The sequence below is a fragment of the Petaurus breviceps genome, unplaced genomic scaffold (assembly GCF_028583685.1).
Source record: "Petaurus breviceps papuanus isolate PSGF00001 unplaced genomic scaffold, PetGlider_PUasm1.0 90638, whole genome shotgun sequence".
In the NCBI taxonomy this organism is placed as follows: Eukaryota; Metazoa; Chordata; class Mammalia; order Diprotodontia; family Petauridae; genus Petaurus; species Petaurus breviceps.
The window spans coordinates 7815921-7841418 of record NW_027187295.1 but is presented as its reverse complement, the minus strand read 5'-3'; the positions used below and the strand labels follow the sequence as shown (position 1 = coordinate 7841418).

At 38.6% G+C, this 25498-nt stretch overlaps 1 pseudogene; it reads right to left on the bottom strand.

Moving 5' to 3' along the window:
* Positions 1-3551: 3551 nt before the first annotated feature.
* LOC138143322 (ferritin heavy chain-like) lies at positions 3552-25473 on the bottom strand (annotated as a pseudogene).
* Between the last annotated feature and the right edge of the window lie 25 nt (positions 25474-25498).

Here is a 25498-nt window from a genome sequence, read left to right as displayed (position 1 = left end):
CAAGTACACAGAGAAGAATTCTATGCTAGAGGCAACACAATTTTGAAAGAACTTAGGATTCAATATCCAAGTTATCACAAAGTAAGGAAAATACTAAAGGAATGGAAGCAATCATGGGTAGTGAGGTGTGTGTGTGTGTGTATGTGTGTGTGTGTGTGTGTGTGTGTGTGTAAAAAGGTGTTACATAGTAAAATGGAAAGAGTACTGAGATTTGCAATCAGAGGAGCTCCTTCCTCTCTAGTTGGCATTCCAGACTTTGTTTACCATGCCTCAGACACCTCTTTATCTTAAAAGATCACTCCAGCCCTGGAATCGACACAATGGAAATATCCTTTGCAGCCTCTTCATCTGATTGGACTGCTCCTCCAAGGCCTTCCATTTTTCAGCTTCTTTTTATGTGTTGTTTTATCCTTTGAGGACAGGTACTGTCTTTCTTTCTGCTTATGATTACACTCCTGTGCTTGGCATAGTGCCTGGCACATAGTAGAAAGATAAAAACAAGGAAACTATAGAATTGAAAAAAAAAATGTTGAAGAAACTAGAGCTAAGAAACATAAGGGACACATTCTTAATGGGACCCTTAAATAATAAGCATATTTTTAGCACTACATTTCATTTTTGCCAAAAACTGGTCATGTATTAGAGCTCAGTGAAGTTGCAAACAATTGTAAAAAAGTAAAAATAATAAACATACTTTATAGTCCATAATGCAATAAAAATAGTATTTAGTAACTGGAAGCACAAACAAAAGACACAGGCAAAAATGGATAATTATCAATTAACTCTGAATCAATGTTAATATTAAAGAATAAATCATAGGAACAATAATTCTATAAGGGAAAATGATAATAATGAGACAACTTACAAAAAGTTTTGAGATTCAGCTAAAGAAAAATCATATCCTTAAAAGCATACATGAGCAAAATGAAATGGAGAGGATCAATGAATTGAATATAGATTTTAAAATATTAGAAATCTAATCAATGAGCCCAAAAGATCACCAAAGAGAAAATTTTGAAAATTAGAAGAGAAATAAATAAATTAGAAATAAAAATATAGAAATAATAAGATTAAAAGCTGATTATTTGAAAAAACTAATAAAACTGATAAACATGTAGCTAGCCTGATTATAAAGACAGGACAGAAAGTCAAATAAACAACAACAACAAAAACTAAAACAAAAACATGAATAAGGTGAAATCACAGCAAAGCCAGAAGAAATGAAAAAAGAACTATGAGTACAGAGTTTTACACCAACAAAACTAAGAATACAAAAGAAATAAAGAATTATCCTTAAAAGCATAAAATACTCAAACTAATAGAATACCACACAGAGATCATAAATAATCCAATCTCTGATAAGGAACTGGAACTAGAGATAAAGCAACTACCAAAAACAAAAGGAAAACCTCCTGGTTCTGATGGTTTTACAGAAAAATTCTATCACATTTTTTTTAAAAAGGCAATGTAAAAGAATGAATTCTACTAATTCATTATTTTTTTGTGAAACAAATATAGTACTAATACCTAAACCAAGGAAAATAAAGAAAAGAAAAAGAATCATAGTCCAATATCAATATTTTCAAAATTCTAAATAAAATACTTGCCAAAACACTGCAGAAAATTTTCAAATGAATTATTCATTATGTCCAAATTGGAATATGATATATATACATATATGTATATGTGCATGTATATATATATATATACATATATATATATATATATATATATATATATATAATGAAAAGGTGATTCAACATTGGGAAAAAAAAATCAACATTATCACATTAAAACCCCAAACTCTTCAAGAGGCAGTTAGATAGCTCTCACTGGATGGTGTGCTGGGCCTGGAGTCAAGAATACCAGAGTTGAAATCTAGCTTCAGACTTCTTAGCTGTATGATGCTGGACAAGTCAATTAATCTCTCTGCCTTGGTTTTTCCAATTATAAAATATAGAAAATTGTTGTGAGGATCAAATGAGATAGTGTTTGAAAAACAGTACAATGTCTGGCAGATAGTAGGTCCTTAATAAATGTTCAATAAATGCTTATTCCCAAGACCCATATTTATCTCCATAAATACAGAAAAAGAACAACATTCATTTATGTTAAAAATCATACAAAGCATAGACATAGAAGATTATCTTTTAATATCATAGAAAGGATCTATATTTGTAAAGTGTTTAACATAGGGTCTGGCACGTAATAAGCATTGTAAAAATGCCTATTCTCCTCCTATTCTCCTTCATCCTCCTCAAAGGATGTTGGCACATTAGCTGCAATTATCATGATATATATACTCTTTTTGTAAATCCGTTTTATGAGCATTACAATGTGAAAGGACCAAATGTCCTATGAAATTGTTTCATGTTACCTTTGAATACATGATGAAACCACCTCCACCAATTTCTTCTTTGCCTTTCCAAGGAGAAATTGTAAGCCATCCTTCCACTTAACCACAACTTCCTTCTATCTTTATATTTCATTTATAACAAAAATATTGAGATTATGGAATTGGTTGCTCAAGCAGTATGTCCACTTCTTGGCCACTGGTTAGTGATTTTACATTTAGAGTATGAACAACTAAGTTAATGTGTATAGATGACCTGGAAATAGTTTGAGTCATAACTCTCATGATAGTTTTCTTTTATTCTGTCACCATCAATACTGAAGCAGAAGGGTGCCACTAGGATGGGGAGCCATTTTGTGCATTTATCTACTTCATCATTTGCGATGGTCAAATAATGCATCATTATTTGTCATTCTGTGTATTTGTGATTAGTTTCTCCTTACTTGGACTAGCTTGTTCTTAGAAAGGAAGCATAGTCTGTTGCTAGGACTCTGCTTGACCCCTTCCAGCATAGCAGAGCGTGAAAAAATATTATCTTTGCTTACAGAGCCTTTGGGAACCTACAGTTATTTCTAGAACAAGATTAGATATCAAAATAGGCAGTTGGTCAGCAAACACAGATTGAGTTCTAACTATATACTTGACTCTGTGTTGAGGATACAAAGGGCAAAAACAAGGCTTCTCCCCTTAAGGAGTTCACATTCTTTTTTTCCCTGCTTAATTTTTCATTTTTTCCAATTACATGTAAAGATAGTTTTCAACATTCACTTTTATAAGATTTTGAGCGCCAAATTTTTTTTCACTCTCCCTCCTTCTCAAAACAGCAAGCAATCTGATATAGTCTTTACATGTACAATTATATTAAACATATTTCTGCATTAATCTTCTTGTGAAGGAAGAATCAAAATGAAAGGGAAAAATCATGAGAAAGAAAAAATCAACAAAAAAGAGAGAATAGCATGCTTTAATCTGCATTCAGACTCCATAGTTCTTTCTCTGGATGTGGACAGCATTTTCCATTGAGTCTTTTGGAATTGTATTGGATCACTACATTGCTCAGAAGAACTAAGTCTGTCAAATCTGGTCATTGCACAATGTTTTTCTTACTGTGTACAAAGTTCTCCTGGTTCTGCTCACTTCACTCAGCATTAGTTCATGTAACTCTTTCCAGGTTTTTCTGGAATCTGCCAGCTCATCATTTCTTTTTTTTTTTTTTCATCAGTACCAAGTCACTTTATTGGGATGTAAATGGTGGTAGTTTTTTGGTACAGATTAAGAAAAGGTCAGATAACCAAAATATGCATGCACTGAAAGACAGTAGGAGTGGCGCCCACAGTTCCCAGGTGTGGGGGAAGCCAGGTGCGGCTTAGCTCTCCTTGTCACTGTCTCCAAGGGTGTGCTTGTCAAAAAGATATTCCGCGGTGCCAGAATCGGGGGGGGGGGGGGGGGCATCTTGCACAGGTTGATTACGTGATCACCCAGCTGTTTGATGGACTTGACCTGTTCGTTCAGGTAGTGGGTTTCGATGAAATCACATAAGTGGGGGTCATTCTTGTCAGTTGCCAGCTTGTGCAATTCCAGGAACGACTGACATTTTTTTTCAAGTGCAGAGCACACTCCATTGCATTTAGCCCGCTCTCCCAGTCGTGGCGGTCGGGTTTCCTGATGTCCTGCAGGAAGATGCGGCCGTGTTATAGTAATGGCAATTAAAGATTCCCCTGTATTGGCTTGGTTTTCAAATTGATTGTGTTAAAACCCAGAGCTTGTTAATCCCACCTGTGGGATGGACTTTTTGATGTGAAAAGAAAGTCCTGAACTGGGAGGAGCTGGTGACGTAGATTTGGAGAGACAAGAGAGAGGCGGAAGATCTTTTTGGAAGCAGCACCTCGTGGAGAGAGAGAGAGACTAAGAGAATTGCTGGTGGCCGCTTTGAATTGCCCTGGACTTTTGAGACCTGCCCCCTGAGCTGCCAAGGACTGAGGAGACATGGCTGTTTTGCTGGTACTTTTTCTGTCTGTTTTGATGTTGTTTTGCCAGATTTGTCCACTGGTGAAAGACAGTCCTGTTGTTGAAGAAGTCCTGGAACCTGGCTTTTGGCTAAGAAGCCCTGAGACTGTCCTGCAGACAGAATGAATACTGTCCACTGGTGAAGGACAGTGCTGTTGTTGCAGGGGTCTGGAGACTGTCCTGCAGACAGAGTGAATACTGTCCACTGGTGAAGGACAGTGCTGTTGTTGCAGGGGTCTGGGAACCTTTCTGTTGGTTCGGAAGCCCTGAAGAAGGATTTTCTGGTTGTATGTTTACAGAAATCCTGGGAGAGGGTTTTGCTGATGTGTTCAGGGGTTCTAGGACTGTTCTACAGACAGAGGATGAATTCATGAAGGGACTGGCAATGTATCTTATGGCCTTGCTAAGCCTTGTCTCCCCAGGAACTAAGATTGCTGAGAACTTGCCTCGTGTCAAGATGAAGAAAAGACCTCCTTTTGGGTATTAAGTGCTGTGTTTAAACTTGATGTAACTCTGGGGTAGATTCAATTGTGATCCAGGGGTGGGGAACTTTTGACCTTATGTTTGGAAACTAATCTCCATTTGAGAAGAGGGACTTTGTGGTGGAGTAAATGAAGGTACAGCCTAGGGGTGGAGAAGTATTTAGACCTGGGACTTTGTAATTGATTGAATGATTGGAAGGTCCTGGGGTGGGGTAGTCCTTGGAGATTATTTAATCACACTTAGTAAATGCTGTATTTTGAATGATGTCATGTTTTTATCTTCTCTGTTCTTGGTTGTTCACTGAATAAAATGGAGAGCACCTATGCTGGTATTTTGAACCTTGGGAAGTTGCCTTCTTTTGGCATTACATTACAGGCCGGCGCGCCGGTTCTGCAGCTTCATCAGCTTCTCGGCGTGCTTGCGCTCCTCGTGCGACTGGTGCAGGAAGTACTTGGCGAAGTTCTTGAGCGCCACGTCCTCGCGGTCGAAGTAGTAGCACATGGACAGGGAGACATAGGAGGCGTAGAGCTCCAGGTGGATCTGCCGGTTGATGGCGGCCTCCGAGTCCTGGGGGTAGTTCTGCCGCACCTGAGAGGGGGACGGGGTGGTCATGGCGGTGGTGGATGAGGAGGAGGCGGCGGCGGAGGCTGGAGTGGCGGCTGCGACGGCCTGGGCGGCTGAGTGTAGAGGTGGCGAAGGGCGGCTCCGCTGGGAATTGAGCAGCGGGTTCCATTCAAGCACTGTTGAAGCAAGAAACCGCAGCGACTCCCCTTCCCTGAGCTTCTGGCCAGCTCATCATTTCTTACAGCACAATAGTATTCTAGTACATTCATATACCACAGCTTGTTCAGCTATTCCCCAACTTACGGGCATCCCCTCAGGAATTTCTAATGAAAGAGACAAAATATAAATGATTAGGTATATAAAAGGGATTTGACATGTAAATAGATGGTAGTTTCAGAGGAAATGCACTAGCAGTGAGTAGGATTTCACAAAGGCATTGCTAACATAGAAATAGTCATAGATTTAAATATACACCCTGGGGTTCCATTCCACCTACTACTCTCACTGGTAAGTGCAGTCCCCACAGGTTACACCAGGTGTCTGGGTGTCCTTATCACTCTCACTGGCAGGTTGGGTTACCAGAGCAAGATTTTATCTTCTATTCAAGGTTTCTAAACATACTCCTGCTTGGAGCATCTTTTTAATCCTAACAGCTCAAAAACCCAGAGATTAGTTCCATAAGTCATCAAACCATTTAATATCAATTTACTTTTACAAAGGTATATTTACTGAAAAGTCATAGCAAGAGCCAAAATAGAAACATTTTCCTCTGAATAGAGGAAAGAAGGGTGTCATACTCTCCTTAAATCCAAGAAAGAGTAGGCTCAAGATGAAAGCAGATGCTACAAAGCATTTATCCCCAACAAGTTCAGTCATAATATTGGATAGCAGCTGGACAGATTACTCTTTTGTTGCCACAGGACATGTGGAGGCATCTTGGAACCAATCCACTGCTGGACTGAATCCCATAAGTCACTTATAGACTAGCACTCCTCATTGAGTTTGGCTGCTGCTATACCAGAGTATGGATTACAGATCCTGACAGATCCCAGCTCTCTCTTGACCTTTCAATATCTATACAGTCACAGCTTAGTCTTCTTTAAAGAATAGTCCTTTGCCTAAGAGCAAGAAAGAACAAAAGACAAAGAGGAAAAGAATGGAGATGTGATGTATCCATGGGCAGGTGGCCTGAAAGGCGAGTATGGGCCACTGATGCCGCTGCCATGTTTCTCATCAAGGCTTACAGGAGTTATTGCCTTGATACCACCACTAAGGGGCAGCTACATGGCACAATGGAAAAAGTGACCAGCCTGGAGTCAGTCTTCCTAAGTTCAAATCTGGTCCCAGATACTTACTAGTTGCGTGATCCTGGGCAAGTCACTTAACCCTGTTTGCCTCATTTTCCTTATCTTGAAAATGAGCTGGAGAAGGAAATGGCACACTACTCCAGTATCTTTGCCAAGAAAACCCCAAAGGGGGTGTTATAGGAATGTAAATTTTTCAGATCTTCCCTGCCCCTAGGCTTAAGTGTACCTGGAGCCTGTGGTGGAAGGCTTGCTTCTCAAGAGATACTTTGTGATTGGGCAGTGGGTCAAGAGGGTTGTTACATTTATCTGACCCAGGAGAAGGCTATATAATCCCTGATGTCAGACTTTTGTTTTGGGGCTCACTTTGAGAAGTGTTGTTACACCCCACCCCCACCTGTGAAAAACCCAGATGTTGATGCTTCCCTCTCTGGTAACTGATGTGGTATGGATGTAATGGTTGGACAGTTGGAGGAGGCCTGTCTGCTTGAAATGTTTCTGTCTGTATATTCTGAAGTTTGGGGTGCTGACCTTTTTCCCCTGAACTAGGCAAATGATATGTTTGGTTGATTAAAGCAAGACTGGTAACCCATTTTGAGTTGCTTTCCTTTAGAAAAGCAGATCTAAGAACCTGGGTTGGCAGCCACCCTGGGGACACTGGGGTGCTTGCTGCTACAGGGGGTGACCAAGAGTTAGACATGATTGAAAATGATCGAACAACAACCACTACCACCAGAAGAAAAAGAGACCATCATCTAGACTCATAACTCCTTTTGCATGACATGCCTTTCTGACTCAGAAGTCAGTGTCTTAAAACAACTACACGTGCTCTGAAATGGAAAATAAGGTCCTTTCATTACATGTTATCTCACCACTCTGGAAGTGAGGTCATAAAGCCTCTCCATGTGGTGTGACAGAGAGTACAGTATGTTGCTCATGCAAATGACAGTGCTCCCATTGGTCAGGCCCCCCATTACACAAAGTTAAGTAGAGTCAGTGTTGCCTAATGCATGGGGAGCTTGCATTAGAGCCAGAATTACCAGAGCTCAAGTCTAATCTCTGACACATACTGGCTTTGTGACTCTGGGTAATTTTCTTAATATCTCAGTGTTCCAAGCAACTGCCTAACAATATAATTTGCAGATAAGGTGCCAACTTGTATTGGTGAAGCTATTTTTCTCCCTTGAGAAGATCTCTGGAATCACTGAAATCACAGGTCCCATAAATTATATACTTATATAATTTATTTTTAAAATTAGAATATGTATACTCACATGTATCTAGAAAGGTTTTGGATCATGCTTCATGATCTAAATCTTCCCCTAAAAAGAATTCATTTACCAGCAATTATACTGACTTAATGTAAAGAGGTCTTTTTTTCTTTTACAAATTGTGACAACTTGCTCCAAAATTTGAATGAATGGGGGGCAGCTACGTGGCTCAGTGAATAGAGCACCAAACCCGGAGTCCAAAGGACCTGACTTCAAATCCGGCCTCAGACACTTAACACAAAACTAGCTGTGTGACCTTGAATGGACTGGAGGTATGGCTATTCCAAAGACTCTTGGGTTCAAAGTCCTGAGTTGTCTCCATTGGAGTCAGAGGAGAGATGATGACCAAGGAAGCATTAGCATTTTGACCTGTCTAACACATACTGCCTTCTGTCTTTCCCTTTGGTGTCTTGATTCTTCAAATAGGCTGGCACGTTTGCCCTCATATGACACTTTTATTGGCAGTTCATGGGGATGATTGACCCCTTCTCCACAGAAGGAACCTCTGCATGATGGCTATGAAGACTGGTCTAGAAGAAAGATGAGTGGTCTGGACGTACTTGCACTCCCAGAGTTAATATACCTATATGCCTATTGGGGGCAGCTGGTCATCAGTTACTGCTTGTGGTGATGAGTGAGAGAAATAATTATTAATAGCCAATATGAGGGAGATCCAGGCTTTTTCCCTGTCCTATTTCCTTGTTCAAAGTCCAGTCTTTAAAGGACATTACTGGCCTCTGCCAAAAATTTACCCCATCTAGATCATCTTATCAAGGTGAATTACTGCCCATTGTGTTCTACTCAGATTTGAGTGGGCATAAATTCTTTATTCAGATTGCAGTAGCCTGGGTAATTTAGAAGTAAATGACATAAAGTGACATCCCCAACCCTCCATTAGAATGGTTCCACCTCTCATGTAATATTCATTCTTCTCATTAATTAACCCATTCTCATTAGTTAACCCATAAAGTTGATTGCTGTCCACTCTTCAAGGGCATGTAAACTGTGAACCCATGGCCATGATTCATCTTTGGTCCAAGAGAGAGATGGCCAAATGGCCATTTTTTTAAATTCATAAAATGCCAGCATTATTAATATAATTATTAATTATGCAGAAACTATATCTCTCAAAGTTTTTAAATGTCATATGAGAAAGATGAATTCTTTACAATGATGTCTGTGGGTGTTTTACTTAGAAGCAAGTTTAGTGGTTTGGGACACACTGCTACTCCCAAAGCTCTTGGGTTCAGGGTCTAGAGTTGTCTCCACCAGGATCTGAAGGAAGACCGTCCAGGGCATGGTGATTCAGTTTGCTTGCTACTTGCCATCTCTTCCTTCAGGGTACCTTGCTGTTTCAAACGTTTTAGTGAATGAATAAAAGGATGCTTTAAAATAGTGTTTGATGTATATGATAGTATTTCTGAAAACCTTTTGCTAAGAACCTGTGTGTGGTCTTGTGATGATCACAATATTTCAAAGATATTTAATCAAAAATATATTTTGGGGGCGGCTAGGTGGTGCAGTGAGTAAGAGTCCTGAGGACCTGGGATGGGTTCCAGCCTCAGATACTTAACACGCACACAAAAAAACTGGCTGTGTAACCTTGGGCAAGTTATTTAACACCAATTGCTTTAAATATACATATATATATATATGTATATATATTCTGAAACGTACATATTATACATACATTTCCTTCACCAAAGAGGAAACATTGTATTTAAATGAACAAAAATTAGCTTGGAAAACCTTGAAGAAAGCTTACATTTGTGGTGAAAATATGGTATAAGAAGCCTGAGTAATGTAACAGTATCACATTTTTCACATTTTTTGTTTATTATCAATTATCAATTGATTTATTAAAACAACTAGGATTTATTAATCAATTCACTGTGTTCCAGGCACTATGCTACTTTAAGAACCTTCTGAAATGCTCTAGATTTCCTTCCACAGAATAAACTCAAATATCACTAAGATACTTCTGAGGAAACATTCATTTTACATCTGAATATATCTCCTTTAATATGATGTGAAGCAGTTTTTAAGCCAAGTTACTTAGGCCCTCTTGTATGATTTAAGTGAGTTAAGCATAAAAATAGTAAGATAAACAGGGTTTGGAATTTAAGTGCACTAAATAAAATTCTTGAAAAAAAAATTTCCCAGAAGCATATATATGTGATAGCCAATCTAGCAGCTAGAGAACTTATTTCAACTTCTTGCATTATATATAATAGACATACTTCTAAATATTAAAAAATTGATTTCCCTTCATTCCCCTTCCTTTCTGTTTCTTTCCTCTACCCACTTTTCCCCTCTTTTTTCTCCATGTCTTTATTTTTCTCTTTTTTAATCTCTCTTTTCTTCTTTTCTAATACGTGGTATCCCTATCCCACCTAGGCTGGAAGTAGAGAAGCTATTCATAGCCTGATTCTACTATAAATTGGTATAGAAGCATTGTTCCACTCTGTTTCCAGCCTGTGCTCAATTGTCCCTTCATTAGGCAGTCTGAACCCCTGGCTGCTACTTGCTCACTATATAAAGGCTGAACACTATGCATAGCCCATTGTGCTCCCAAACTCTACCAACTTCAGCCTTCCTGGTAATTGAACTTAGAGGCATATCCTACTACTACACTTAAAGAGTTCTCTTTTCTTAACATACAATTAACTTTTAAAGTATTTTCCCCCAAGATAATTAGAATTACTATAGTATCCAGTTTTTATATATAACTTTTATAAACTTGTAAAAAAAAATCACAGCATATAAATCTCTTATCTTGGTTTTGTATTATCTTCATATATGATGAGCATATCATCAATAATGTTTTCTAGTCATTGATAAGAATGCTAAATATCCCAAAACTAAGCACAGATCCTTGAGGCTCCCCACTAAAGAGGTTTTGCCAAGCCAGAAACTATGAATTCATCCATATGGGAGTATCTTCCACCAAAGGAGACTATAAATGCTCATGACCTATTCTTAGAGAGGTGCCTGAAACTGAGAGATTTTATTGGTCACACAGGTGGTGGTGAGACAAGCTGACATTGAACCATTGACAACTATTTGGGGGATCTGTGCATTCAACAAGTTCTGGGAACACCTAACTGAATTATTGTCAAGCCACATCTCTTCATCTTGTCTACACTAGTAGCATGAAAAATTTTGTTCAAAGCTTTGCTAGAATCTAGGTAAATTATATCTGCAGCAATTCCTTGATATACCAGCTTAGTCACCTTGTTTATAAATGAAATGTTTGATATGGCATGAAATGTTCTTGAGTAAACCTTATTGGTCCTTTGTGACTACAGCTTTTTTGTTTACCCAATATACGTCAATAATATGTCTTAAAGTTTTGCCACAAATTATAGTCAGTTTCCTTGGTCTATTGTTTATAATCTCCATCATTTTCCCATTTTTGGAAATGATGACAATACTGTAGTACTTTTTCTACTTTCCACATTCTTTCAAAGATCACTAATAGTTCAATAGTAGCATCCTTCATGTCTTTCAGTATGCAAGGTCTGGTCACATATTCATCAAGGGCCTCTGGTATGTTTTTTACTTACATTGAATCTTCATTTCCAGGGAGGTATTTCTGTTCTGCACTTCTAGACCAAAGATTATTTTTCTTAAGGGGGTGGGGAGGGGGAAAGGGGGGGGGGGGGGAGGGGACAAGGGAACCTAAAACAAAATATTAATTTATAAGAACAGTCTTCCCTAGTCATCAGGTATCATCATCTCATCTACACTGAATAGTAATCCTATCCCTTCTTTGATTCCCCTCCTTTCCCTAATATAACTTAAACACTATTTTTAGTTTCTTAGCTTTCCTTGCAAGTATCATCTTATTATGAGAGTTAACAGTCCTATTACTATTCTTATAGGGCCCTTTCAGACTATGCTATTAATATTGTGCCCTTGTTCTAACAATATACATAATACCTTAAGAGTTGGAAGATACATTAACAGTCATCTAGTTTGTTATTCATGAGAATGAACTCCAAATTCTTAAATAGTTCTAGCAAGAAATGTATTGTCATTTGGTAGAGAAAAAGACCCAGAAAGATGGGGTGGCTCCCTTTTCCAGGTTCTGAAAGGTTTACATTATATAGGATTTTGACAAAGGTAACATCATCTGACAAAGGAATCTCACAGGAATCACAAGAAAGGAACACAAAAAACAAGCTTGGGTGGAACCAAAACAAAGTCTGGATGAGGGGACCCAAAACAAGAATGTTTTGGGAGGATTCAGAACATGGAGGAAACCAAAATGCCTTTTAGTCATCTCCAGCATTCCTAGAAAGTTACCAGGATTGGGACAACAGTCTGGGTGCAAACAATATCTAAGTACTTAAAGCTTGTTTCAAACAATTTTAATAAATGATAAATAATCCATAATCCTCCTTTTGGGGACTTAAAACCCAATATTCTCAAACTAGTAAAAGCATCATTACAGAATAAGAAAAGTTGGGTTATAATTTCAAAGAGAGTTCAGTAAAATAACTTGCTTCAATGAAAGCATCCTTATTATCCATTTTGTCTATATTGTAATATAATTAATTTAAGGAGGAATAGGGGCCACATTGGTGACAAACTTTTCCTAATGTCTCACAGTCAGAAGATCAATTTGAGTAAATCTCAGGGGCTATAAATCACAGGTCTTAAACTTACAACAGGAAATAATTGTATTGTGGCCATGAGTATCACAAAAATCATAATCCTGTGCTTCCTTCAATGTCACAAAAGCTGAACAAACTTTAAATTATGCAGTCATAATCTCATGACCTCATCCTCCTAATGTCCTACTCGAGAAAGGAAGGACAAACAAAAACAACAAAAACTATAGCAAAGAGATGGCAAAACCTAAAAACTCAATTTACCTAGTTGTTTAAGATACGAAATTGATCATAAATTCAGATTAAAAACAATATCTTTCACATTTCCATCCTATTATAGTAGCTCAATAGTATATATAGTAGCTCTCTCTCTCTCTCTCTTTTTTTTTTCTTTTTGAAGGGCAATTGGGGTTAAGTGACTTTCCCAAAGTCACACGGCTAGCAAGTGTGTCAAGTGTCTGAGGCCAGATTTGAACTCAGGTCCTCCTGACTCCAGGGCCAGTGCTCTATTAACTGCACCACCTAGCCACCCCTAGTAGCTCTTTTAATTAATGGATTTAGTATTGCCATGATAAAATCCTCTACAATTCACCTTCCCTGTTTATAGAAATTTGCTATGAGAGGGAAAAGAAGGGACAAGGTTATAATAATATCAAAACTGTCTCTTCAATGTAACAGACTGACCTGACATAAGTAGAACAGCAGAAGAAACTCTCTTAACTCTGTTTGATTCCAGGTAACAGTCATAGTTAACAGCAAATCATATAGCAAATTTTGATATTATTCATGGTCTATAAAAGCCAGGCTCAGAATTATATCAAGTAGGAAAATTTCCTATTCAGAAAGGAAATAGAACAATGGGAAAACTGAGTGAAGAGTTTCCTACCTTTGCCTATGCAAGTCTGCCCCCTCAACTTTCCCAGGCACAGACATTCACCTATAACAATTCTGAGACTGTACCCCCTTTGGATAGCACATGACATTCCCCCTGAATGGAAGATTATTGACTTAATGACAATTCAAACAATCCTATCTGAAATAAAAATTCAGAATGATACCAATTTACAATCCCGACAGTTTTTACCTCAAATACCTTAGGACTTGGTTGTTATTATTTTTCTCATGTTGTTGCAATAACAGTTAACAATAAGCACATACAAGGATATAGCCCATATAGGTGTACATATAAACCTTGTTTATTCTTTCTAGTTTAAATCCATACTAAATCAATCATTTAGAAATTAAAAGTAGTCACATTCTGGAATACATGATAATTCACTCAACCCTCTCCAAAATAAAAGGTTGACTGCTGTAAGCTTCCAGACTAACAGAAATCCATATTGCCAATCAACCCTCAGGCAAAAATAAAATCTTTAAATCTAAAGTCTATCATTATTTAGTTGGTTCAAAGATGTAATTCAATACATGCTACAGTAGGTACACATTCATAACTTTTATAAGGGGAACTTCAAATGCTGATGGTCAAAATTTTAGAGCAACAAAATTATATGGTAAAGATCACATTGCATGAATCTCCAACTCCGAGTCCTTCTGGAGTCCTCTCTTCCCTTCTATTTCAGGGATGTGTCTGGGTTTCTGGAATAGCACCATGAGTGTTCAGAATGTAGCCCTGCCCAATTGCAGTGGAACAGGCAAGGATGGCCTATATCATAGGTGAATCAGGGAATACTGAAAATCTGGTTTTTGGGAAATGACTAGTTATTTGACACAGAATCAAAGGAAATGTTTGGGAATCTCCACAGACTTAGGATTCTGCCAATGTGAAACATCAGACAAGAAGAAAGATCCTTGCTAGAGCACCTAAATGAATTCAGGTATGTCAGAGGAGTTTGCACTGGGAGAAGAAGGTTCTGAATGAGATACTGAAGTCTAGGTTGAGTGATAACTGTAACAGCACCTTGCATGGTATCTTTGTTCTCATAATATGATGGAAACGCTTGTCCCATTGGGTGATAGAGTATAATGTTACAGGAAAGGATGAGCAGGTGAACCAGCACACAGGCTAGGATAAGTTACAGTTTGTGTATCTGGGGGAAGGAGGGGAAGAATGACATGGGTAGGAATAGCAGTGCTGGCAACGTAGGATATGGAATGATCTTATAACATCTTTCTCATTTCACCCCATCTTTCAAATATCACTCACAGGTTCAGCAATTGTATGCAGAACTTCTCTCAGTACTCTGGGGTTTATTTCTTCTGAGACTGAAGTCTTGAACTGGTCACAAAGAATCAAGTTCTTTCTTATCCTTTAAATTGTATTAGGTTTCAACTCCCTATGATTAGCCATTTTTTGTTTTATCTTTTCATAGGTTCCCAAAGTGGGCAGTATCACCCCCTAGAGAGCACTGGAATGATACAGGGGGGCTATTATAGCCTCATGTGCAGTTGGAGGGTGTTGAATAAAAATGAGGGGGCAGTGGAAGCATAAGGAAAGAAGAGACAATGAGAAAATTTTGAAAAAAACATTTGTACATATTTAATTTGTTGTGTAACAGAGTTTAAGTTGTAGTGATTACATTATTTTCCAAATAAACACACAAAATGTAAATTATAACCCATCAGTGGTCAAATCTGCTAACAGGCCTTAACAAGCAAGTGTTAGCAGGCAAGCATATCACACTTTGTTGGGAAGTACAACATGCAATGGCAGGAATATATCATGTAATGATTTGTTTACAATATGATACTATATGGTTACATGACACAATATTGCATAATCAAAATTTCATGCAGGTAAAACCCATAAATTTATAATAAACTTTAAAATTTAAGATGCATCATTTTGTTAAAAAAAATTGATATATATTTAAAATGATACAATTTAAAAAGAAAACAGTTAAAGGGTTAAAGAAAGTAGATTTCCAGGGGGGCACAGAGCAACTTTTTTTTAAAGGTGGCAGTAGGCCAAATTAGTTTGAGAAACTCTGTTTTAAATTCTAAGGCTTATCCTACTTGGCAGATGCAATAAGTGGGAAACAAGAGTTTAAGAGTTTTCTCATCTCTTCATCACCTTTATTATTGTCTCAACACCTTCTTCACCCATATCTTTCCAGTCTTCTTACATCTTACTCTTTGATCCAGGGCCATTGTGGCCTCTTTTCTGTTTCATGATAAAGACATTCTATCTCTCAGCTCCAGGCATTTTTTCTGGTTGTCCCCCATTCCTGACATGTTCTTCTTCCTCATATCTGTCTGCTGGCTTCCCTGACTTCCTTTAAGTCCCAGCTAAAATTTCATCTTTTATAGGAAGCCTTCCCCAACCCCTTTGAATTCCAATGCCTTCCCCTTTAAAAAAAATGATTTTCTATTTATCCTACATATAATTTTCTTTGTGATTATTTGCAGAGTGCCATCACCAGTTCTCTTGACCTATGTCTTACCACTGGACTCTGATAACTCTGGAGGAGAGAGAGAGGCTAATGATTTTGTATAGCTCTCCCTCACTTAAATCAATTCACTTGCAAGTCAGGACATCCTCCTCCTGTCACTGGTCCTCTTCAATAATGAAGGGCCAAAGGGTGAACAACAATTTGTTCGTAGTAATGGCTGCCCCCAGGGATCTAATCAGCCAGCTCCAGGTGGGCAATGATCCTATTTCTTCCTTCTCTTCCTCCTCATCCTCCTCCCTCCTCTTCCTCTGTCCACTTGGGAAGTCATACCCTTACGTGTGGGTGCTCTGTCCAAAGATATATAAATTTTGATTACTCTTATCTCACAAAGTATCTTAGGATTTGGGGGCTAGATTTTTTTTCCTCTCTATTTATTTGTTCTATCATTAATTTAAAAAATAAAAAGGAAAATTAACTCTTTTTGTCTCCTGTGGTTTTCATTTATGTTTTTTTTTTTAACTATAGCTCTAGAAAACCAAGTTTTGATAAAGCCCATTATGATTCAAATGGAGCTACTTGATAATGCCTTTAAACCCAAATCACTCTGGCTTTCACTGATTGGCCAAGAACAGGTCCCAGCCTAAGCCTCACTTGCTCATTGTTTAGCTTTTGATGACTCTAAGTGAGTGTAAATAGTCACTGTTTCTGTTCTGGACAGAAACTCCCCTCCCAGACTCATTCTTTTGTGAAGGTAAACAAGGACATATTTTGCCTCAATTCTTAGCCTTTAATTCTTTAATGGGCATTGCCTCAGACATAGTGAGACCTGGGAAAGGCCTTAGATGAAAAAGGCCAAGGTTACCCACTACATCCAGGACCATCACCAGTCATCCTGACATCACCCTCCTGATGTCATTGGTCCTGTTAGAGAAGGAAGGATGAACAACAAACAGCAATTCTGTTTGCATGTTGTCTTCCCTGTTAGACTGTGAGCTCCTTGAAAGCAGGCACTGTGTTGTGTAATATTCTTATATCCCCAGCTCTTAGGATAGTGCTTAAAACATAGTAAGTGCTTAAAAATTGTTTTTTGACGATTGATTATTCTAAACTTGCCAGACTTAGTTCATTTTGAACATGGGTACAATTTATATAGGGCTGTGTCCACATCTTTACAGTTATGTTCCTTTCCCTGTTATTGCTTTCATCTTGTAAGCATGACTTTGAATAATCCAAGTTGGTCAGTAAATTCTTTGCCTGCCTCTCAACATCATTCTCCTTAAATAGATCCACTTTTCTTGTTAAGCATCAGGCCTCTGGTTATCTATATGTTATTGGAGATCAATAATATACTAAAATGTTTGCTGGGTTTCAAATCAGATGATCTAGACTCGAATCCTAGCTCAGATATTATCAGTTGTGTAACCCTGAGTAAGTCACTAAGTTACCCTCTTCACCTCAGTTTCCTTCTCTGTAAATGGAGATAATAATTGCACTGCCACCACACTGGGCTGTTACATGGAAGGAGTTTTGTAAGCTACCAGGTACTAGACTAATAGGCGCTATTATTATTATTGGAATCACCAAACACATACAAACCCCAAATTCTACTGACCTAGAGTTAATACTCAAATCATTCCTTTCAAGATCTGAGCCAAAGAACAAAAATGTCTCTATATCTTAGCTGTTGATGCTTTCTCCCCCTAGTAATAGATCTAAAATATAATGTTGATTGAGGAAGCGGTCGAACAATCTGCCGACTTATTAAGGACAATCTACATTGGGCTAATATTCCATTCTTCAAAGAAGAGCTTGTACAAATCTTCTATAAAGTATGCCAAGAGATGACCACAAAACCAGACACTACATTCCCTTTACAAGGAGATGGGGACGAGAACAGGGCAACAGCTTAACAAAAGTCATAGGCATTTGCAAGCACATCAGTGAAGCCAAGTAATTTGGAAGTAATTGTAGAGGGGTGACTGCCAGGAGTTATGAACCATAGAGATTCACGGAGAACTTTCAGAAGAGAAAATCGTGAACACCAGGCGACAGAAATGGAGACTAAGGTTTGTTAGTGAAAGGTCTTTTATTTACATGCTGAGCAGACTATATCCTTTCCATGCTGAGAAGTTGGAGGCATAGAGACTGATCCAGGCATAGAGACTGATCCAGGCACAAAGCTCCAAAGATTAAATCCAGTAAAATCTAATATTTTCCTATGAAACAGTTTGCAGAGGTTTTTACAATAGAGAGGCAAGACACATACCCCAGCTTAGATCAAAGCCACAAGACATGGTGAGGTTTAGCTTGTACTTGAGTTTCTCCAGAAACAACGGAAACATGATATCATTTCACATCAGGGAACAAACCAAAGTGGAAACAGCACACTTTCAGTGAAGGGTTCAGGCTGTGGTCAGGTCACGCAAGAAAAAAAAAAAGGATTTTATTTCCGTTCTTGCACACAACTATGTTGTCTTTAAAAAAAAAAATTACCATCTCACTGTGACTAAATACCCAGGTATTCCTTTGTGTACTTATTCTAAGATTCTAAATATGAAATGGTTGAATTCATGAGAGCGATCAAGCTGGTCTTCTTTCCCCTTTTTCTTCAAGGATCATCTCTGGAGCTGAACTTAATAGGACACACATGGGGCCAGGCATATATTGGTGGTGAATGAGACCTTGAACTCTACTGAGAGAAAACGGATGGGACCACAAGTTTTTCCAAATAATTAAGTAAACTGCCTCAAAATCAAATAAAACCAAAAGGTCTATTTCAATATTGATGTTAGATTAACACCAAGAAAAGAGAGAAAAGCCTTTTTTCCCCTCTGTTACTAAAAAGGGTGATTGTATGATGTGGTTTTTTTTTCCTGCTAAAATTCATGAAGCATTTCAATTCACCATAGACAAACACATTGATTGCATACACTTTCAGTCATTTGTACATTGAATACAATAATGAATAAAGTTTTTACTAAGGGTTAGTTGTTGTCATTGTTCACTTGCCTGATTATGACCCCATTTGGGGTTATCTTGGCAAAGATGCAGGATTGGTTTGTCATTCCCTTCTCAAACTCATTTTACAGATGAGGAGCTGAAGCAAAAAGGGTTAAGTGACTTGCCCAGGGTCACACAGTTAGTAAGTGTCTGAGGCCAGATTTGAACTCAGGAAGGTAAGCCACTTTTTATCCACTAAGCTGCCCTCAGTAAGGCTTACTTTATGCAAAGCATAGGGCATATCAATTTTTTTTTCTAAAGGTGAGAGGCAGTATTGGGGTTAAAGGGCCAGCTTTGTAGTCAGAAAGATATGTGTTCACATACTGCTTTAGACGTTTTTGACCTGTATGTTCCTGGGCAAGTCACAACTTCCTTGGGAATCAGTTTTCTCATCTGTAAAACATAAATTGGACTAGATGGTGCCTAATGTCCCTTTCAGCTCTAAATCTGGGACACATATTGGCTGTGCCAACATGATCAAGTCACAACCTCTTGGAAGCTGTAGGCAGCTTTCTATAATGTTATAATTTACAGGAAAGTTGCTGATTTGCTTTGTTGGAAGGAGTTTCCACACTGAATTTCCTAAACAAGTGAAATCACAATTCTGAATTAAACTAAAATTCATTGATTGAGTAAAAAGGTGACAATTGGAACCCATATAGTAAAGAGTACCAACTTTGGAGTCAGAGATGTATTTCAGCTCTGACATAAGTTTGATTACCTTGGACAAATCTTTTAGCTTCTTGAGGCTCAGTTTTCTCATCTCTAAAAAGGGTATAATAATATTTTCTCTAGTTTCATCATGGGAGTTTTATGGGAAAGTAGTTTATAAGCCCTAGAGCACTATAAACATGTAATCTGTTTATTATTCATTCCACTAGATATACATAGCTAAAATGAATAGAAATTATTTGTATTTTATAATATTTTCTGTTTTTAAAATGTGTATGCATATATATACATATATATATTTTTTTATAATTATGTATTCAGGTTGGCATGTTAGGTTAGTAGGATCACAGACTGAGAATTAAGAGACCTCAAAGATAATTTAGCTTAACTTCTGTAATTTACTGATGAAGAAACTGAGGACCAGAGAATTGAAATGACCCTCCTAAGGTCATACAGGTAACAGATTTGGAATTCAAATTCAAGTCCTCTGACTCCAAATAAAGCACTCTTTCCATTGCATGGTACTGTCATTTTAGAGGGAAGAAAACTGTGAAGTAACAACTTGAAGTTACATTTTTAAGATCAGACAGATAGTAGTAAAGCTTCTTGATCTAATAGGACCCGAATAAATAAGAGGTAATTTGAAAGAAAAGAAAGGCTATTCAGGGACCCTGTAGCCAGTTTTCATTAAACATCCTTTTTTTTCCCCTTGAGGAAAATTACTTGTTAATTCAGCAAAGTCCATACTTCACTATGTCCTATTGACTATTATGGACTAGGAAAGGGAAATAGAAATCTGCTGGATGTCCCAAATCCTGCTGGAAGAAGAATTGTTCTTAACAGATCTGTAGAAGAAAGCTGGTAGAGAACTTTAAAGAAGAAATACTGCCTTTGACATATTTCTCAAATCTCCCCTACTCTCTCCACCCACATTAGTCAACCACTATATTTAAAGAAAAAGAAAAATAATAACTTGGCTACCTCAGCTAAACAACTAAAATCGCATTATTAGAGGGTGTAATATCAAGACTTGGAGTGAGCAAATAGACTGGCTTTCACTGGGTGGTCAGAGGCTCCTGCTGCAATGCAGTGCTAATCCAATCTGGGTATCATTCATCATAAGCAAAAGACAATTATGAATTTTCCCTATTTTGTTCATCCAGCAAATGAATGTTATGGCAATAAAGTGCTACAAGTCTTTCCCTTTGGGTTTTTGTCTAGCTGTGACACTCAAGTATTTTCAAGGGACATGGTATCTGATTGAGTACAGAGGGGCTAATAGTAATAGAGAGCCAGTTAAGCCCTGCCCCCCCCCCCGCCCCTCTATCATCAGGTGTGGTGTACATCACAGGATGGAGGTGAAGTTAAGATCCGTCCTACTCAGCTGTCAAATTGAACTCAGTACAGATTTGATCACTCAGTAAACTCCAGTGACTCCCTTTCACCTCCAGGATCAAATATAAAATCCTGTTTATGGGCAGCTAGGTGGCATAGTGGATAGAGTAGTGGCCTTGGAGTCAGGAGGACCTGAGTTTAAATCTAGCCACAGACACTTACTAGTTGTGTGACCCTGAGCAAGTCACTTAACCCCAATTGCCCCCAAAAGGAAAAAAGAAAATCCTATTTGATGTTCCAAGTCCTTCATAACCTGCCTACTCCTACATTTCCAGTTCTCTTAGACCTTACTTTCTTCCACACACTGGGTAATCCAGGGATACTGGCTTCTTTATTGTTCCTTGAACCAGACACTCCTTCCCTTAGTTCCAGGTATTTTCACTGGCTGTCCCCTTGCCTGGAGCATTCTCTCTCCAGATCTCTGCCTCTTGACTTTCCTGACTTTCTTCAAATCTCAGCCAAACTTCCCACCTTCTTTTAAAATCCTAGGAAGCCATTCCCAATCCCCCTTCATTGTAGTGTCTTCCTTCTGCTAATTATCTCCAGTTCATCCTGTATATGCTGTGTTAGTACACAGTTGTTGGCATATTTTCTCTTCCATTAGATAGTGAGCTACTTAAGAACAGGGACTGTCATTTATTTTGTATCCTCAGTGCTTAGCACAATGCCTGCCTGGCACATAGTAGTCACTTTATAAGTTTTATTGAGAGATTGAGATTTAACTATTGACTCATATACAGGATTCTTCTGATTGGAAACTCTAATCTTGTGAATTCACCCTCAAGGCACAGTGGCTTCAAGGACACTGAAGACTTCTCTTCATAAACCCCAGTCCAGGGAAGCTCTCATGCAACTTAATTAAATTGAACTTGCATTTATTAAGTACTGTGTGTGAAACACTGTTTTAAGGGCTAGGGAAGATACAAAATTTAGACAGTATATAGTAGATGCTTTCATTGTGCTATGATCCATGGTGTCAACCAACGAGTGGGACCCTACAGAACAACAACAGAACATGCTTTCATCAGACTTATGCCAGTGGCTTATGTGCCCAGATCACTATAAAACAAACTAATTTATTATCAGTGCAAAAGAGTTAAGAAAGGATAAGAACCTCTTAGACCTATAAACTAGGTCTTAGCATTTAAATGGATTAAGATCTGAAATCTCAAAGCCTTCAGAACTTGACAATGTGACTGATATTTATAAAAATATTTTATGGTTTGCAAAGCACTTTACAACCATTATTTCATTTGAACTTCATAAGAGTCCTATGAAATAAGTACTGCAGGCATTATTATTCCTATTTTGTGGTTGTGGAAATTGAGTATAAGAGAGTAAGGGACTTGTAGATGGCAAAGGCAGAAAGCAACTTAAGACTGGAATTCTAGCTACTATTGGAGGCATGGTCAGACAAGGGCAATAAATTACCAATAGGCATTAATTGCCTAAAAAGCCATCTCCAAGTGAAGCAGCCTGGAGTATATCAGAGATAAATGGTATTGGCTAAAAGCTATTACTTTGCGAAAAAATTTGACCCTCTGAACCTGATTCTGAAAACTGGTTTCTTGTCAGACTAATGGGCTTAAATGGATAACAGGGAAAGAAACAAATGAACAAGGATCACTTGAGCTTGGCGACAGTGTCAATATTATATTGAAAAAACAATATGGTACAGCAGATAGAGTGCTGGCCTTTGGGTCAGGAAGACCATGGCTTGAATGTCACCACTGTGACCATGTACTTGTGTTACTCAACCTCTCAGTTCCCCAGGTAACTCTGTATTACTATAATCGACAATGAATGCATTTCTGATCAGTATTCATAGAGGGAATGTTCACACTGGAAGATCCATTAGTCGCAAAATGAGAGGCTTTGACCACATCCACCCCACTCTGCATATTATATAAGTCCCTGCAAAAATGAACCAAGTTGAATTTGAGGCTTGGATTGAGCAACTACTCTTCCTTGGTGCACCAAACACTGAGTGTGGAAATAAAGCTATAACAGATGCTTTCATGATAAAATCTTTAAGTTGTTTGTTTGGCACCCCAGCAACATGACTTCAGGGGTAGGGGACAACAAGAGCTATCAAAGAGTTGCAAAGTACTGTTGTGAGGCGGAAGGCAAAAGCACAAAAAAGAATTTAGGGAATCAGGAGGAAATATTATTTAAATTGAGCTATGAAGAGTGGATATCAGCAGGAGGGAGCTGGTAAATGTTTAACAACCAGCTCTGAGGGGGGTGCCCATGATATGCTTTTAAATTTGATCCTATTAACATTTTATCCAGCACTTTTTTTTTTTTTTGCTTTTTGGAGGGCAGTTGGGATTAAGTGGTATGGCCAAGATTACACAGCTAGTTTTTATATTGTGTCTGAAGCTGGATTTGAACTCAGGTCCTCCTGACTCCAGGGCAGGTGCTCTACTCACTGTGCCACTTAGCCGCTCCTCTCCAGCACTTTCTTAAGCCTACATTAACAAAATAATAAATCAAACTCTGATTTTTAAGTGTAAATACTCACAAAGAAAACTTCACAATTAGCACTCAAGTTGGTTGGAGCTGCCTCCACCACACCCCTGGATATTGGGCATTCTCCTATTTTAGGAGTGAACAGGTAGAAAGGAGAAGCAAGGTCATTCCAAGCATAAGGAGTAACATGACCAGTGACATGGAAGTGAGAGAACATAATGCATTTTCAAGGGACAGTAAATGTTCCAGTTTGCTTAGAGAATGATGTTCATTGGGGACAGGGGGCAATATCATATAAGGATGGAAAGGACAGACTAGTAGTGTATGAAGTTTGAACTTCTGTAGATTGGAGACAAAGAGTCATTGAACATTTTTTGAGCAAAGGAGTAACATGGCTAGATCGAAACATAAAAAGATCCGTCTAGTAGCAGAGAATGGGGTGGGAACACCTGTTTGAAGGTTATGGCAATCACCCAGGCAGGTGGTGATGAGGTCCTACATTAAGGTGTTAGCAGTAGGAAGACTGGATTTGATGACTGAACATGAAAGGTGAGGAAGAAGGAAGTAAAAAATGACTCCAACAAACTGCCAGACTTGCTTCTAGACCAACCCCCTCAGCCATCATGGGAGGGAGGGAGGGAAGGAGAAGGTCTCTCCTTCATCATCACCAACAGCTGACTAACTGCCATGGAGGAAATAACATTCAATAAGAGTCATTGCCATCTGTTTTCTTGCTGCACCCCAGGCTATAGGATTTTTCTGACTTGCAGATGAAATCTTCCATATGTGTCTTTTCTCCCATTAGAATGTGATCTTCTTGGCGTGGCTTGGTGGCATAATGAATAGAGCACCAGCCCTGGAGTCAGGAGGACCTGAGTTCAAATCCAGCCTCAGACACTTAACACAAAACTAGCCATGTGACCTTAGGCAAGTCACTTAACCCCAATTGCCCTACCTTCCCCCCTCCAAAAAAGCAAAAAAAAAAAAAAAGAATGTAAGCTTCTTGAGAGCAGCAATTATCTCCCCTTCCTATTTGTATCCCCAGCACTTAGCATAAAGCTTTGCACATAGTAAGCATTTAATAATTTTTTTTAGTCATCCATTCATTTCTAAGGTAGCTTACTGGCAGGTGCTACTAACTAAGTAGTAGAAGGCAGCTAGGTGACTCAGTAACGAAATGCTGGGCCTACAGTCAGCAAGACCTGAGTTCAAATATGACTTCCTACACCAGCTATGTGACCCTGGGCAAGTCACTTAACCTCTACTAACCTTGAATCACCAGAGAAGGAAATGACAATCCACTCTAGTATCTTTACCAAGAAAATCCCATGTACAGGATGATCCATGGGGTTATGAAAAATCAGACACGGCTGAATGTAGCAGCATCCCCCTTCTGCAAAGAGGATGAGAACACTCCAAAATGAAAGAATGGCAGCAATAATGATTCAAGAGGTAACTTCAAAGTAAGCCCTAGATCCTCAGCTTCATTAAAACTTTAGATAGGCAGGAAAAAGAGAAAGCTTAAAGAAATCCATGATAAACGATAAATTTTTCAGAATTAAAACTTGATTATCAATGTACAACATGGGAAGTCATTTTGAAATGGGATAGAACAACTGATCAATACTTTAGTCACTCCCTCTTCTGTTGGTGCAGCATTGCCCCGCTAACCATGCTTCATTGTCCACCTGGATGTCCTTCCAACTCTAAGGGCTTTGCCACCCTGACTCAGCTGCCCTGGAACTTCCCTCATTACCTGCTGCCTTCTCAATCTGCTAAATCCATTGGCCAAGTGGGCCATGCCGGTCTCTGCCCACCGGAGAATTCTTTCAGGGACCTCAATTTGGGGGAAGTGGGTCCAGGCTGGATATGCTTCATTCTCCCCTCCTGGCTGTGCTTGGGACTGATGGACTTTAACATGCCCCCCACACAGCCGCCCCTTATCTATGCCCCCTTTTCCAGCTCCCTATTATATAGAATGTAAACTTCTTAAAGGGAAAGGACTGTCTTT